The sequence below is a fragment of the Zalophus californianus genome, chromosome 2, assembly GCF_009762305.2.
Source record: "Zalophus californianus isolate mZalCal1 chromosome 2, mZalCal1.pri.v2, whole genome shotgun sequence".
Lineage (NCBI taxonomy): Eukaryota > Metazoa > Chordata > Mammalia > Carnivora > Otariidae > Zalophus > Zalophus californianus.
The window spans coordinates 188,861,750-188,878,058 of record NC_045596.1 but is presented as its reverse complement, the minus strand read 5'-3'; the positions used below and the strand labels follow the sequence as shown (position 1 = coordinate 188,878,058).

The 16,309-nt window shown below is 41.1% G+C and overlaps 1 long non-coding RNA gene across 1 annotated transcript; it reads right to left on the bottom strand.

The window, feature by feature from the left end:
- Positions 1 to 11,067: 11,067 nt before the first annotated feature.
- Positions 11,068 to 15,989, bottom strand: LOC113925744. Its single transcript, XR_003521040.2, has 3 exons — positions 15,871 to 15,989; positions 15,376 to 15,507; positions 11,068 to 11,751 (listed from the first exon to the last, which is right to left on the bottom strand). It is a non-coding gene; the product is annotated as an uncharacterized LOC113925744 (long non-coding RNA).
- Between the last annotated feature and the right edge of the window lie 320 nt (positions 15,990 to 16,309).

The window sequence follows — 16,309 nt, the reverse complement described above, 5'->3', positions numbered from 1 at the left end:
GAGGGTCTCACACTTAGCCATTAACTGCTTGTTAATGGCCCTTCATGTCTCATTATCCCTCTGTAGGACATCAGTAAAATTCAGCAGTAACCAGCCAACTCTCTTTGTAGGCATGGCTCCCCCATACTGCTTGAATGTTCACATTCCTGCCACAGCCCCTTCACTGGGACAGTTTTTCAGATCACCACTGGTGAAATCTTTAGCAATTAAGCCTCCACTTTGTGCCAGGGTCACTTGGGCCCCACCTACCCATGGGGATAGTGTCAACATGTCCTCCTGGCCCACTTGACCATGTGCAAAGCCATCTCAAATCTCCATTGTCTTGGAGTATTCCTGGGACCAGTTGTGTTAGTCTGGGTCCTCCAGAAAGCAAACACCAATCCAAGAATATCTTAGGGGAAATGCCTGTGAAGGAAAAGGAATAGGAGTTGGGGGTTATACTACAATGCAGTTCTGGCCCCCAGGAAGGAGGAAGAGGGGAAAAAAGAAGGTCAGGTGGGAGAGTCTTAAACAAACCACAGTGAAGTTCTAAGGAAGCTCAGTAAGGCTGTTGCGGGGAGGGACGGTCTTTAAGCCAGAGTCACCTGTCCAGGACTCCTGTGTCTCCCAGAAACAGGCTTCCCTCAGGGTTCTTGCTGTGCTCAGTCAGGAGCTGAGAGCAACCTGTGGAAGGCGGGTCCTCTGCATGAATGTGGTGATGAGTATCGGAGCACAGTGGCTGGCACCATCAACCATTTCTGGTCCCCGCCCAGAGATCTGAGGCACGTTTTCATGGTGGACAGCATAGATATTAGAATTCTTAAGCACAGACTACGAAACAAGTACTTTTAGGTATTCAGAAGTAAAAAAAAAGAGCTTGAAAATATCTCCAGGGAGCCAGAAACTATAAACGTTACATTAACAAAGAAACAAATAGAACTAAAATTGAAAAACTCCATAGCTGAAATTAATTACTCAAATATAGTTTGATAGCAGTCTAGACAGATCTAAAGAGAAAATTACTGAGCTGGGTGTTAGAAGAAATTGTCTAGAATGCAATACAGAAGACAAAAAATACAGAAAATAGTAAAAGATATAGAAGGCAGAATAAGGTCTACATATTCGGTGAGAGTTTAGAAAAGGAAGATAAAACAAGTAAGAAAGGGGCACCTGGGTGGCTCAGTGGGTTAAGTGTCTGCCATCAGCTCAGGTCATGATCCCAGGGTCCTGGGATCGAACCTCACATCAGGCTCCCTGCTCAGCAGAGAGTCTGCCTCTGCCCCCCACTTATGTGCTCTCTCTTGCTCTGTGTCAAATAAATAAATAAAATCTTAAAACAAATAGGTAAAAGACAATATTTGAAAGGTTAATAACTAACTGATAAAACACACAAATTCACAGATTTAAGAAGCTCATCAAGTCCTAAACAGGAAAAAATAAAATAAAATCCACATCCTGACACATCAAGTGAAAGTAAAACAAAACAGAACAAACAAAATTTTTAAAAGCTTAAAACAACAACAAATATTTTTTAAATCCAAAAAGAAAAATTTTAAAAGCAACCAGAGAAATAAAAGGAATTATGTTGGAGGGAGTTACAGTCAGATGAACACCTGCCTTTCTAACCCCAACAAAGGAAGGGCTTCAGTGTGCTGAGAGAACATAATTGTCAGCCTAGAATTATTTCAGGGAGGAGAGCAAATAAAGACATTTTCAGATGAACAAAACGGAGGGGTTACCCCCAGCAGAATCTCACTTAAGGTAATTCTAAAGGATATACTTTTAAAAAGGCAAATGATCCCATTTCGAGGGCCAGAGAGGAGAAAGAAAGGAAGAATAAAGGTTATAAAATGAATGTTTGCATAAGTCTAATAAACTCTGACTGTATTAACCAACAATAATGACGTCTTTGGGAATTAAAAAAATGATAGATGGCACCCAGGTGGCTCAGTCGGTTAAGCATCTGCCTCCAGCTCAGGTCATGATCCCAGGATCCTGGGATCGAGCCCCACGTCGGACTCCCTGCTCTGCGAGGAACCTGCTTCTCCCTCTCTCTTTGCCCCACCCCCTACTCATGCCCTCTCCCTCAGATAAATAAGTAAATAAATAAAATCTTTAAAAAAATGATAGAAACATAACTGGTATAATCTCTGTGGAGGGAAATTTGGCAATATCTATCAAAATTACAAATGTACATACTCTTTGAGCAATTCCACTGGGAATTCTAGGAATTTATCTGAAGGTTACATATTTCTTATAATTAGTCTTCCCCCATTGTTTTGACTGCAAATAAGAATATTTCAGACATATGCACACTTAGTGAAACTAACAGAATGCTCAGAATCCTGAAATTGTGTAATTCTCACTAAATTCTTTGATCCTTACTGACTCTGTGTTTACCCTCACTGGATTTATAACTACTTCTATTTCTAAATGTTTTACAATTGAATCACAATTTAAATGCATCAGGAAATCATGTCATTTAAACATTCCAAGAGACATTAATCTCTGAAATAACAAATTTTTTATATTATAAACCAGTCCATAATTTCTGCTTTTTAATTGCAGAATTCTTGTGTTGAAGTGCTCTTTCTGAAGGGTTAGTTACTTGTTTGAATTCAAGAGGAATTTTCCCTAAAATAGTTTTTTTTAAAGATTTCATTTATTTATTTGAAAGAGAGAATGAGATAGAGAGCATGAGAAGGGGGAGGGTCAGAGGAAGAAGCAGACTCCCCGCTGAGCAGGGAGCCCGATGTGGGACTCGATCCCAGGACTCTAGGATGATGACCTGAGCCGAAGGCAGTTGCTTAACCAACTGAGCCACCCAGGCGCCCCTAAAATAGTTTCATTAATGATGACTATGCTTAGAAATGATCTCAAGAAAATGGATTTAACCCACAACAAGCTGAAATGGTCCATCCTTATGATGAAAAATAGCGAAAAGCAGCATTTACTATTGCTGGAAAATTAAGAATGGACGAGAAGAATTAGAAATCTTTTTCTTCAATGTTGGTGCCTCGGGAACAGTGGGTTAAAGTGATACAAACACAATTAGGTGAGAGAACAAAAAGAGACTTTTGTGGAACTCTGGGCCCCTTTGAGGGCTTGAGAATTTATCATGGAAAAAATCATAAAATTTGTGATTTCCTTTTTTCCTGCAACAATGTCTAACAGCGTGACATTTTTGCTTTAAGTCATGATTAGTGCTTTTTTGGTACACAAAGGGAACCTAAGAAAGAAGAAGGGAGATAACCCTTTCTCGGGTAACCACGCAAGAACTGAGGGAGGAAAGAAGGGCAGAGGGTGAAAATCAGGCTATTCCCAAGAAAGCAATTGCATGAGATTAAATAAACTGACTTGCAAAAGGTAAAAAGCAAAAGTAAAGGAGATAGGGACAGGTCTGCACCTGAGTAATTATCACAATGCCTGGTTCTCATGGAAACTCAATAAATGTTTATGGAAGAGAGCAAAACTGAACGGAACTGGGTGAAAGATGCCCTGGAGAAAATAGTTTGGGGGTAAATGTTAGTTACCCCCATTGACCGCCAGGTGGCAGCATTATCTCATGACCCCTCTGGTGTCCCGGGGAAACCACCCCACCCCCACCCCCCCACCGCAGGCAGGAAGAGCCAGTCTACAAATACGGAATTGTTGTGTATGGATGCTTAGTAGTCAAGTGTTCGTAATTGGGGAAGAACCTGTATGGACTCTCAAATCAAGTGAAGTAGAGCTGGAGCAATCTTATAGATGGAATTTTGGTCCCTAACTCCCCACATATTTTAACCTGAAGTCATTGTTTTTCAAAAATTGTTCCCCCAGGACGTTGTTAACCTGTTAGCATTTTGTTCTCTCATTTATCTGTTCTCCTCTGGACAAAATGACAAGACGAAAAAAATCACCTCAGCAAAAAGAACAAGAAGTAGTACCGTCTGCCAGGGACCTACCTACTCAATACTGACATTAGTACGTCGTCGGACGTAGAGTTCAGAATCATGACTAAAGATACTAGCTGGGCTTGAAAAAAGCGTGGAAGTTATTAGAGAAACCCTTTCTGGAGAAATAAAAGAACTAAAATCTAACCAAATCGAAATCAAAAAGGCTATTAATGAGGTGCAATCAAAAATGGGGGCACTAACTGCTAGGATAAATGAGGCAGAAGAGAGAATCAGCGATACAGAAGACCAAATGATGGAAAATAAAGAGGCTGAGAAAAAGAGAGAGAAACAACTACAGGATCACGGGGGCAGAATTCGAGAGATAAGCGATACAATAAAACGAAACAACATTAGAATAATTGGGATCCCAGAAGAAGAAGAATGAGAGAGAGGGGCAGAAGGTATATTGGAGCAAATTATAGCAGAGAACTTCCCTAATGTGGGGAAGGAAACAGGCATCAAAATCCAGGAGGCACAGAGAACTCCTCTCAAAATCAATAAAAATAGGTCAACACCCCGACAGCTAATAGTAAAACTTATGAGTCTCAGAGACAAAGAGAAAATCCTGAAAGCAGCTCGGGAGAAGAGATATGTAACCTACAATGGTAGAAACATTAGATTGGCAACAGACCTATCCACAGAGACCTGGCAGGCCAGAAAGGACTGGCATGATATCTTCAGAGCACTAAACGAGAAAAATATGCAGCCAAGCATACTATATCCAGCAAGGCTGTCATTGAAAATAGAAGGAGAGGTAAAAAGCTTCCAGGACAAACAAAAGCTAAAGGAATTTGCAAACACTAAACCAGCCCTCCAAGAAATATTGAAAGGGGTCCTCTAAGCAAAGAGAGAGCCTAAAAGCAGCACAGATCAGAAAGGAACACAGACAATATACAGTCACAGTCACCTTACAGGCAATACAATGGCACTAAATTCCTATCTTTCAATAGTTACCCTGAATGTAAATGGGCTAAATGCCCAAATCAAAAGACACAGGCTATCAGATTGGACTAAAAAACAAGACCCATCCATATGCTGTCTGCAAGAGACTCATTTTAGACACAAAGACACCCCCAGATTGAAAGTGAGGGGGTGGAAAGCCATTTACCATGCTAATGGACACCAAAAGAAAGCTGGGGTGGCAATTCTTATATCAGACAAATTAGATTTTAAAACAGAGACTGTAATAAGAGATGAAGAAGGACACTATATCTTACTTAAAGGGTCTATCCAACAAGAAGATCTAACAATTGTAAACATCTATGCCCCTAACACGGGAGCGGCCACTTTTATAAGGCAATTAATAACAAAAGCAAAGAAACACATTGACCACAATACAATAATAGTGGGGGACTTTAACAGCCCCCTGACTGAAATGGACAGATCATCTAAGCAAAAGATCAACAAGGAAATAAAGACTTTAAATGACACACTGGACCAAATGGACTTCACAGACATATTCAGAACATTCCATCCCAAAGCAGCGGAATACACATTCTTCTCTGGTGCCCATGGAACATTCTCCAGAATTGATCACATCCTAGGTCACAAATCAGGTCTCAACCGATACCAAAAGATTCGGATTATTCCCTGCATATTTTCAGACCACAGTGCTTTGAAACTAGAACTCAATCACAAGAGGAAAGTTGGAAAGAACTCAAATACATGGAGGCTAAAGAGCATCCTACTAAAGAATGAATGGGTCAACCAGGAAATTAAAGAATTTAAAAAAATTCATGGAAACCAATGTAAATAAAAATACAACTGTTCAAAATCTTTGGGATACAGCAAAGGCAGTCCTGAGAGGAAAGTATATAGCAATACAAGCCTTTCTCAAGAAACAAGAAAGGTCTCAAATACACAACCTAACCCTACACCTAAAGGAGCTGGAGAAAGAACAGCAAATAAAGCCTAAACCCAGCAGGAGAAGAGAAATAATAAAGATCAGAGCAGAAATCAATGAAATAGAAACCAAAAGAACAGTAGAACAGATCAACGAAACTAGGAACTGGTTCTTTGAAAGAATTAAGAAGATTGATAAACCCCTGGCCAGACTTATCAAAAAGAAAAGAGAAAAGAGAAATGACCCAAATCAACAAAATCATGAATGAAAGAGGAGAGATCACAACCAACACCAAAGAAATACAAACAATTATAAGAACATATTATGAGCAACTCTATGCCAGCAAATTAGATAACCTGGAAGAAATGGGTGCATTCCTAGAGATGTGTCAACTACCAAAACTGAACCAGGAAGAAATAGAAAACCTCAACAGACCTATAAACACTAAGGAAATTGAAGCAGTCATCAAAAATCTCCCAACAAACAAAAACCCAGGGCCAGATGGCTTCCCAGGGGAGTTCTATCAAACATTTAAAGAAGAATTAATACCTATTCTTCTGAAACTGTTCCAAAAAATAGAAATGGAAGGAAAACTTCCAAAATCATTTTATGAGGCCACCATTACCTTGATCCCAAAACCAGACAAAGACCCCATCAAAAAGGAGAATTACAGACCAATATCCTTAATGAGCATGGATGCAAAAATTCTCACCAAAATACTAGCCAATAGGACCCAACAGTACATTAAAAGGATTATTCACCATGATCAAGTGGGATTTATCCCTGGGCTGCAAGCTTGGTTCAACATCTGCAAATCAATCAACGTGATACAATACATTAACAAAAGAAAGAACAAGAGTCATATGATCCTCTCAATAGATGCAGAAAAAGCATTTGACAAAGTACAGCACCCTTTCTTGATCAAAACTCTTCAGAGTATAGGGATAGAGGGTACATACCTCAATATCATAAAAGCCATCTATGAAAAACCTACAGCGAATATCATTCTCAATGGGGAAAAGCTGAGAGCTTTTCCCCTAAGGTCAGGAACGTGGCAGGGATGTCCACTCTCACCACTGCTATTCAACATAGTATTAGAAGTCCTAGCCACAGCAATCAGACAACAAAAAGAAATCAAAGGCATCCAAATCGGCAAAGAGGAAGTCAAACTCTCACTCTTTGCAGATGATATGATACTGTATGTGGAAAACCCAAAAGACTCCACCCCAAAACTGCTAGAACTCATACAGGAATTCAGTCAAGTAGCAGGATATAAAATCAATGCACAGAAATCAGTGGCATTCCTATACACCAACAACAAGACAGAAGAGAGACAAATCAAGGAGTCGATCCCATTTACAATTGCACCCAAAACCATAAGATACCTAGGAATAAATTTAACCAAAGAGGCAAAGGATCTGTACTCAGAAAACTATAAAATACTCATGAAAGAAATTGAAGAAGACACAAAGAAATGGAAAAACGTTCCATGCTCATGGATTGGAAGAACAAACATTGTGAAGATGTCAATGCTCCCTAGAGCAATCTACACATTCAATGCAATCCCCATCAAAATACCATCCACTTTTTTCAAAGAAATGGAACAAATAATCCTAACATTTGTATGGAACCAGAAGAGACCCCGAATAGCCAGAGGAATCTTGAAAAAGAAAAGCAAAGCTGGTGGCATCACAATTCCAGACTTCCAGCTCTATTACAAAGCTGTCATCATCAAGACAGTATGGTACTGGCACAAAAACAGATACATAGATCAATGGAACAGAATAGAGAGCCCAGAAATGGACCCTCAACTCTATGGTCAACTCATCTTTCACAAAGCAGGAAAGAATGTCCAATGGAAAAAAGACAGTCTCTTCAACAAATGGTGTTGGGAAAATTGGACAGCCACATGCAGAAGAATGAAACTGGACCATTTCCTTACACCACACACAAAAATAGACTCCAGATGGTTGAAAGACCTAAACGTGAGACAGGAGTCCATCAAAATCCTAAAGGACAACACAGGTAGCAACCTCTTCGACCTCAGCCCCAGCAACTTCTTCCTAGAAACATTGCCAAAGGCAAGGGAAGCCAGGGCAAAAATGAACTATTGGGATTTCATCAAGATAAAAAGCTTTTGCACAGCAAAAGAAACAGTCCACAAAACCAAAAGACAACCGACAGAATGGAAGAAAATATTTGCCAATGACATATCAGATAAAGGGCTAGTATCCAAAATCTATAAAGAACTTATCAAACTCAACACCCAAAGAACAAATAATCCAATCAAGAAATGGGCAGAAGACATGAACAGACATTTTTCCAAAGAAGACATCCAAATGGCCAACAGACACATGAAAAAGTGCTCCACATCGCTCGGCATCAGGGAAATCCAAATCAAAACCTCAATGAGATACCACCTCACACCAGTCAGAATGGCTAGAATTAACAAGTCAGGAAACGACAGATGTTGGTGGGGATGCAGAGAAAGGGGAACCCTCCTACACTGTTGGTGGGAATGCAAGCTGGTGCAACCACTCTGGAAAACAGTATGGAAGTTCCTCAAACAGTTGAAAATAGAGCTACCATACGATCCAGCAATTGCACTACTGGCTATTTACCCCAAAGATACAAATGTAGGGATCCGAAGGGGTACGTGCACCCCGATGTTTATAGCAGCAATGTCCACAATAGCCAAACTGTGGAAAGAGCCAAGATGTCCGTCAACAGATGAATGGATAAAGAAGCAGTGGTATATACACACAATGGAATATTATGCAGCCATCAAAAGGAATGAGATCTTGCCATTTGCAATGACATGGATGGAACTGGAGGGTGTTATGCTGAGTGAAATAAGTCAATCAGAGAAAGACATGTATCATATGACCTCGCTGATATGAGGAATTCTTAATCTCAGGAAACAAACTGAGGGTTGCTGGAGTGGTGGGTGGGAGGGATGGGGTGGCTGGGTGATAGACATTGGGGAAGATATGTGCTACGGTGAGCGCTGTGAATTGTGCAAGACTGTTGAATCACAGATCGGTACTTCTGAAACAAATAATGCAATATATGTTAAGAAAAAAAAAAGAAGAAGAAGATAGCAGGAGGGGAAGAATGAAGGGGAGTAAGTCAGAGGGGGAGACGAATCATGAGAGACGATGGACTCTGAAAAACAAACTGAGGTTTCTAGAGGGGAGGGGGTTAGGGGGATGGGTAAGCCTGGTGATGGGTATTAAAGAGGGCACGTTCTGTGTGGAGCACTGGGTGTTATGCACAAACAATGAATCATGGAACACTACATCAAAAACTAATGATGTATGGTGATTAACATAACAATAAAAAATAAAAATATAAAAAAAATTGTTCCCCCAAAACTATATTTCTACATTCCTAAACACTAGCGTCAGGTTGAAAACACACGGAATGGGGCGCCTGGCTGGCTGGAGCATGTGACTCGATCTTGGGGTTGTGAGTTCAAGCCCCACGTTGGGTGTAGAGATTACTTAAAAAAAAAAAAAATCCTAAAACACACACACACACACACACACACACACAGACACACACACGGAATGGGTAACATAGCAACAGTTTTGACGACGTTCAGAAAGAACGATTGCTTCAAGATGTTACCTTTCTAATGGTAGCTGTGAACTGACCTATTTCCAAAAAAATACAATTATTCAAGCTTCATTATTTCAGGCTGATTCATACATGAATATTCCTGTGGGTATGACTAAAACAAAAATCAAGTGAAACAGATTAAAAACTATATTTAATGCTCCCCAAAGAGACCTTTAAAAAAAAAAAACCTTGCTCTCTGCCCATGCTAGAGAATGATAGCAGAATAGTTTGAAAGTTTAAAGTTCAAGTAGAGTTAGAAAGTAAAACAAAGTGTTCTTAGAATGTGTTGATGAAGATTTGAATATACCCTTAAGAGGACAGGAGACAACTCAGATATAGGCTTTTTTTGTCTTGAATCTCTCATTTATCTAAGTGCTGGTTGCCAGATCGGGATCTCTCAGGCGATTCTCCTTGGGCTGTCTCCTCTCCTGCCTCCATGACTGACGGCTCCTCCATCAGCACCGCTGTTTGTCTCTGGGTGTGGAAAACTCCAAAATTTCCCTCTTCACGCAGATCCATCCTTCTCCACCAAGAATTAGTTCTCTGTCTGCTGAACATCTGCCATTGGGAACCCGTGGATCTTGGAGTGCCCCAGAACAAGATGGAAGTGAGGTGCTATTTCCTTTTCATTGCTGTGTGGGATTTCACACAGTAATTCTAATACTTATGCACGAGTTAGTAGCCTCACCGGAAATGAATTTGGTTGCAATGGACTTGAGTCTTGTACGCCTGACACTTTCTGAGGAGTGACACTAGGCATTGACCATTGCAATAGGGAGTGCAGGGCCATGGTATTCTTGAAGTTTTATAAATATGCCTAAGAAGAATGAGGGATGCAAGCACCCCAATTATTATCCTCAGTTCTACAAATTAATGTGGATAATATGGGGTCAAAACCACAAGGAGATATCACCTCACTCCTGTGAGAATGGCCATCATCAAAAAGACAAGAGATACACAAGTGTTGATGAGGACGTGGAGAAAAGAGAACTCTCATGCACTGTCAGTGGGAATGTAAATTGGTGCAGCCACTGTGGAAAACAGTATTGAGGTTCTTCAAAAAATTAAAAATAGAACTACTATATGATCCAACAATCCCACTTCTGGGGATATATCCGAAGGAAACGAAAACACTATGTCAGTGAGATATCACCCTCATGTTCACGGCAGCAATGAACATTTACAATGGCCAAAACATGAGAACCAACTAAGTATTCATCAAAGAATAAATGGAAAAAGAAGCGGATGTATATATATGATTTCACTTCATATGTAGAACCCAAACCAAAAAAAAAAAAAAAAAAAAACCTAATAGAGGAGATCAGATTTGTGGTTACCAGGGGTGAGAAGGAGGGGGTATTGGCAAAGTGGGTAAAAAGGTACAAACCGGGGGGCCTGGGTGGCTCAGTCAGTTAAGCCTCTGCCGTCGGCTCAGGTCATGATCTCAGGGTCCTGGGATCGAGTCCCACATCGGGCTCCCTGCTCAGCAGGGAGTCTGCTTCTCCCTCTTGCTCTCCCTCTGTGCTCTCTCTTGCTCTCAAATAAATAAATAACAAATCTTAAAAAAAAAAAAAATTTATTTTCTGAAAGCTTGAAGTCCTAGATCGTGGTGTTGGCAGTACTGGCTTCTTCCGAAGGCCTTTCTCCTTGTCCAAGATCGTGGTGTTGGCAGTACTGGCTTCTTCCGAAGGCCTTTCTCCTTGGCTTGTAGATGGCCATCTTACTCCTGTGTCTTCCTCACGTCGCCTTCCCTCTGTGTATGTGTGCCCTGATCTCCTCTCCCCTCAGGACACCAGTCACACTGAATTGGGGCCTGTCCACATGATCTCGTTTTACCCTAATTACCTTTTTGAAGCCTCTTTCTGCATATACAGTCACATTTTGAGATACTGGGGGTCAGGACTTCCACATATGAATTTGAGGGGGGCCCAACTCAGCCCATAGTAGACTGTGAGATCTGAAAATTCCTCACTGGTGAACTAAGGGACATGCGTTATCGTGACCATAGCTAATCCTTACTGAGTTCGTACCATATGCTGGACCAAGTCTGACCACATCACATGTTTTAACTCAGTTTATACTCTCAAAAACCCTGGGAAGTAGGTACTATTACAACCACTTCTTTTTCCAGAGAAAGAAACAGAGGTGCCAAGAGAGAACTCCCCAACGTCACACAGCTTGGCAGATTCCATGAGCTTAGCTTCTACGCATTGAATTTTGGTCAGTAAATGTCTTTGTTTGCTCTCGGCAGCAGCAGAGACCAGGAGAAGAACAGATGTTGCTGACTCTGAAGCGGAGCAGGAGCGTTTTCCTCTGAGCTAGCACTGACGGCAGGCTTTCTCTGGAGGGGTAGGTGAATTCAGGAGCGGCAATCTGAGGAGAAACTAATAGTTAAAATGCCTCGGATTGAAAAATGCAAAGGAAGCCACCCTATTATGACTTCAAACTTTTTACATCCACTATGATCGCACATTTATTTAAGTTGTGTTTCTTACCTTTGGAATTGTAGCCCCAGAAAGTTCGAGAACATGCAGTGAGGAAACATTCAACACTGCATTTATATGCTTGAAAGAAAGATTTTTTTAAATGTGTAGGATGTACAAGTATCTTTTAATCCTGTATTTTCTATTGATTTTGGCTTTATTGGTCTTTCAATCAGAGATAACTTTTTCCAAGTCAGAGTTTGCTGTGAGAAGACTGAAGAGATAGACACACGGGAGATGTGCATGCACACACGCCCGCACACACCCAACAAGTCACTCGGAAATAAAGATGTGAGAGGAAAGGAAACGAAGTCAGGCTACTACAATGAACATCTGCTAAGAGAAGTGTGGTAGCCTCTCACGTTTATGTAGGAGACAGATTCCCAAAGCAATGGCACCCAAAACCGGAGAATGGCTCTAGAAAGGTCTTGGAATGCTTCACTTTGTAGATCTCTCTCCAGAAGAGCAGTCTGGAACAGGAAACCAGAAGAACCTGGATGAAATTAGCTGACTGAGGGTGAAGGGGGCCTCTTCCGTGAAAACTGAGAAGCGATCTGTGGCTCGAGCTCTGGCCACTGTTGACCACCTGGCCCACCACAGGCACAAGACACCCATGCTCCAGACCTTGCAGTATCTGCAGACCAGCGCTGTCGCTGCCTGCGCTCTCTTGCTTCTTTGACTCATCCACCATGGTCACATCTCACTGGGAGCATCTGATTGGTAGAGCCCAATCCAGTACCACCCTGGGAGCATCTGATTGGTCACACCTCATTGGGAGCATCTGATTGGCAGAGCCTAATCCAGTACCACACTGGGAGCATCTGATTGGCGGAGCCCAATCCAGTACCACATCAGGAGCATCTGATTGGCTGGGCTAAGTTGACGTATGGCTATTCCCATCCTGGTTGTCTAGTGGGAGGAATTCCCTGCCTTCCATCAAATCTCCCACACTCGGGCATACCCAAATTTAGGAAGAGGATTTAGATGTTGGGAAAAGGAAAGTCCACTACAATTTTTAAACAGCCGTTGTCAGAGATGGGGCAATGCTTGAAATCATGAGATTTCTAAATTAGAAACTTAAAAAAAATTTAAACTTATATTCAGTAAGGACAAAATATTTTAGAATGTACTTACAAGATAAAGCGAATTACCTGTTGGGGTAAGGAGTTAAACACAGAGAGAGGGAAGGCGAAGACAGACAAGACTGGTAGAGGCTGGAAAAGAAAGAAGGGAAAAATGAACCAATTCTTGTGGTGCAATCCTGTGTTAGACACGTTTAGATACAGTACCTCAGTGCTCACTACGATCGCCTGAGGAAGGTGCTTATGTTGCCATGGAAGGAATAAGATCGTTGGAGCTCAAAGTAAAGTGACGATTGGGTCACCCAGCTAGTATGTGGTGCAGCCAGCAATCCGGCAAAGATCTTTCTGGCTCCCAAGGTCTAGGCTTTTCCCCTGGGCCACACAGCTTCAGCTCGTGCTCCTAAGGAAAGTTGCTGGACATTCCTACACAAAAAGTATACAGTCTGGGGCGCCTGGGTGGCTCAGATGGTTAAGCGTCTGCCTTCGGCTCAGGTCATGATCCCAGGGTCCTGGGATCGAGTCCTGCATCGGGCTCCGTGCTCAGCGGGGAGTCTGCTTCTCCCTCTCCCTCTGCCTCTCCCCCTGCTTGTTCTCTCTCTGTCTCTCTCGCAAATGAATAAATAAAATCTTTAAAAAACAAAACAAAAAAACAAAAAGAACACAGTCCGAAAAAGAATGAAGAAAAGGAATACACACACATCTCTCCATATTCATGCCCCTGTCTGTTCCACATTTACTGAAAGGGAAGGACAGAGGAAGGGGAGAAACTTGGGGAATTCTGAAACAGTAGTCAGATCTGCAGATGGATCTTTTCATGTGCCAGGGTGGTGGGATTTCAGATTGTCCCTTTTCCTCGAGACTGGTCTGTTCCTCACAGTTCCTCAGCAGCTCTTTAGACCTGCTCCTGTATTGTATGGTCCTGCTCCTGGTCCTGAGTACTCACAGACCCTTACAGCCAGGGAGGTGCTGACCCTCCATGAAGCCAGTGTAACAAATGCATTCACGCCTCCAGGAACCCACCAATGGAACCAAATGCCGGACTTGGCCAATCGCTGGGAGGTTGCTTCACCCCTTTGTGGGGAGAGTCTTCCAGCTTGCACCTTGGACTTTTCAAAAGGGGGCCAATAGTGCTCTCTGCTAAAAGGAAAAGCCCCTGTTGTCGACACGTTTTTTTTGTTTTGTTTTGTTTTGTTTTGTTTTTTGCATTGAGAAACCGAAGCAAAACATAGGAGTGAACTTTGTAGCTATTTCACTAAAAAAAACAAAAACCAGCCAGATGGTTCACAAGCCAACGGTAATCTGATTGGCCATGACTTTTCACTGTGTGTTTGCAAACACAACGTGTATATTACCTGGTATGTGTTTGTGTACAAAAGTATTGTGAGTATGGACGACCTTTCTGCAGTTCAGTGTAAATCAATACTGGCCCAGTGATACATTTCCCCGCCTTTACAGAGCGAAACAGAAACCCGCCCAGAGGTTTAGCTAATATGTGGCTCTAGTGAACGTATTTAAGTCAAGAACATCTCAATATGTGATTTCTCTGGGCATTAAGCCCAAATTAGTTTTATGGTGCTCAATCTCCCATATTTATTTTTAACTACGTGCTTTATAAATGATTATTCTATTATCCATGATATAAATTTTGATGGGTCACTATAAGAATGAAAAAGCATAAGGCTATGCAACGTACAACCACAATGGTAGAAGAATGGACATTCCATGCCAGTTACAAGGGACGCGCCAAAATAGGAGAATTTTCTGGCCTTTATGGCCATTCAGAGTCCATCTGTTTCATCTGCTATTTGGCTGTCTGAATGGTTGGACTTTATTCCCTCTATATCGTACTGAACTTTTAAGAATAAACAAAAATTTATAGCTAAGGGTTGTGCACAGATGTATAGCATTACATATTTAAATAGGTTTTTATACGCGCCTCCCTTTTATACTTTAAATAATGTAGTGTATGTTGTTTTAGCATTATATTTTTTTTGAGCATTTAACCTGTGACTATCACCGGTTCACCAAGTGTACTGCATGGTGTCTTACACACAACAGCTATTCAAGAATACTGGATTTTTGAAAGGCATTATTCGTCCACAAAAACTTTCTAAAGAAAATTTATTTAGAATTAATACTATTTAAAGATTTTTGTCCGTGAGTTTTAAAAAAAATTCCAGTTATTCTTATTTGTCCCCAAAAATGTTATTTCATGAGGTTTGATTGTATAATACAATGAAGGTGTTATACACAAAATATACAATGCTTCCAAATAGATCATAAGACAGATATTTCCTGGCATTCATAGATTACTAGCCAACATTGCATGAATGAAATTAAATTAAATTCTTATCAAGCTAGAATCATAGATTTGGAAGAAATTTCAAGATGCAAATGGTGCAGTCTCCTCTCATGCAGGTGGATCAACTTACCTGTGGTAAAAGGCAATGATTGTCTTTGCATATTTAAAGATATCTCAGGGCTCCCCGCTGGTTTAGTCAGAAGAGCACCAACTCTTGATCTCAAGGCTGTGAGTTCGAGCCCCACACTGGGTATAGAGATTACTAAAACACACATACACAAAACTTTAAAAAATATATATGTATATCCATAAGGGGAGATATCACCTGATTTCCTGTCCCAGGACAGTATTTGATTTCACAGAAAAGCTGCCTTAGGTTTACCTAAGCTAATGTTCTTTCAGTCAGCTCTCTACTTTGGAATGATTTTAGGTTTCCATATAGACAAGTTATTGTACAGACTCTTCACATGCACCCTTCACCCAATCTTCCCTAATGTGGAAATCTTATAAAACTGTGGTCCATTTGTCAAGCTAAGAAATTAACTGGAGCATTACTCTTCACTAAACTCCTGACTTTGTTCAGATTTCATCAGTGTCTTTTCTGTTCCAGAATCCAATGAGATACCTTTTAGTCATCATATCTCCTAGGTCCCCTCTGGTCTATGATTGTTTCTCAATCTTCTCTTGTCTTTTCATGACCTGTTTTAGAGAATGTCTCCCAATCTTGGCTTGTCTGATGTCTTTCCCATGATTAGACTGGGGCTAGGGGTTTGGGGAGAGCATAATGCAGGGTGAAATGCCCTTCTTATGACATCATATCAGGGTACATGTTTTCAATATGACATCACTAGTAATATATTAACCTTGATCACTTCGTGTTGCCAGCTTTCTCCACTATACAGTTACTATTTTTCCCTCCTCTGTTTTTTTAAAACAAGTCACTGACTCCAGCTCATACTCAAGGCGGGGAGGAGAATGGGCTTCATCTCCTGGAGGGAGAAGTATCGGCATAAATTATTTGGAATTCTTCTTTGAGGAAAACGTGTTCCTTTTCCACATTTATT